The following is a 1,511-nucleotide window of genomic DNA, read 5'->3' on the forward strand; positions in this document are numbered from 1 at the left end:
TAATCTCTTGACGCCTTTTACAAGTTTTGAACCATTTTCCGGTATCCTGCAAAATCACCCGGTTCGAATTAATTGATACCCAATTAGTGGAAAATGATCATTTTATCGTTATAATTTTAGTATACCAAGCATCAGTACCTACCTTCTTGATTGCTCCGAGAGTGCGACTTGTGTGTTCAATGGCGGTGATGTTTTGCTCGCAATTGAACATAAACCAAAATTATCAGATTGCATTCGTCATGTTAGAAAACATAGCCAGATATACCATGATCAATTTGTCATAAGACAGTACTATCAAGAAACTATCCAAATAAGAAGTATGACTATCTCATTTGTATTTTCATGTAACAGTCTCGTGATAGTCTCAGAAATTACTTGTGCAATTAACTCCAACTGAAGCAACTAGGCATTATGCATATTATTTATCTGACCTTTACTGTACCTTTGGGTCTGTGCAGAATCTTAACAAACCTGCATCATACGCAAAAATAGGCCATAATGACATGCATCGTACACAAAAATACCTGTGCAACACCATATTTTGAAAACGCCAACTGTCATGAATACTTTCAAGCAAATGAAAAGATTGCATTAATCTTAAAAATTAGCTCTATGACTAAACAAAAATCACTACAGAATACCAAATGTTTTCAAGTTTCCGATAGTGGCTGGCACTTCTCCAGTGAAACTGTTTGTATTGAGAGAACTACAAACAAAAAAATAAAATCAAAAGTGTAGTAATATTATTAAGGAACCTTTAGGAGGGAAAAGGGTACTGAGAGTGAACCGTTAACACGGAATAATAATAATCTATTTAAGATCCCTGGAATGAAGTTGAAAGAATTATTAGAATAAGATCAGCATTCTTACAGGTATACAAGTTTCCGCAAGTTTCCAATTGAGTCAGGAATCCGCCCAGAAAAACCACAGCCGACAAGGATTCTTGAACAATCAAAACAGTAAAATTAAATATCCATTTTTTTTCATAAATGCAAGTATACTTCAGTAATTTGAAGATGTAATTGTTGTAAGTCAAGGTTCTGGTAGGAAAAAAGTTTCTTACAAGGTTGTCAGTTCATAAAGTTGTCCAATATTCGGAGGAAGAGAACCTGTAAGCCCTTTATTGTAGGATAGATCACTGCATAAATAAGACATTGGATTAAGAAAATAAGCATGGCCGGGAAAGCATTCTGCATTAATACTTTCACAAAGTGGTTTTCTAATTGTAAATGGATAATCAATTAACATCAATAACATGTTCCCAACTGTCCAATTTCTCAAAGACTCGAGCATATGGTGAGGTAAAATGTCGAATGTAAGCAAGCTTCACACAAAGAGGCAGTTTCCTGATGGCCACAACTCCACAAGTACAGAGAGCCCAATTTATAGGCCTAACGGAGGTTCCTTCTAAAATCAATCGGTAACAGGGAGTAACTCTTGCATGTGAATCACAAATCGGAGATAAATCTGGGCCGACCCTATTTACACACTGAGAATAAATCGAAACTAAT

The 1,511-nt window shown here is 35.5% G+C and overlaps 1 long non-coding RNA gene across 1 annotated transcript; it reads right to left on the bottom strand.

The window, feature by feature from the left end:
• Positions 1 to 643: 643 nt before the first annotated feature.
• LOC141626680 (uncharacterized) lies at positions 644 to 1,138 on the bottom strand. Its single transcript, XR_012536271.1, has 3 exons — positions 1,064 to 1,138; positions 871 to 942; positions 644 to 706 (listed from the first exon to the last, which is right to left on the bottom strand). It is a non-coding gene; the product is annotated as an uncharacterized LOC141626680 (long non-coding RNA).
• Between the last annotated feature and the right edge of the window lie 373 nt (positions 1,139 to 1,511).

The sequence above is a fragment of the Silene latifolia genome, chromosome Y (genome assembly GCF_048544455.1).
Source record: "Silene latifolia isolate original U9 population chromosome Y, ASM4854445v1, whole genome shotgun sequence".
Taxonomy (NCBI): Eukaryota; Viridiplantae; Streptophyta; class Magnoliopsida; order Caryophyllales; family Caryophyllaceae; genus Silene; species Silene latifolia.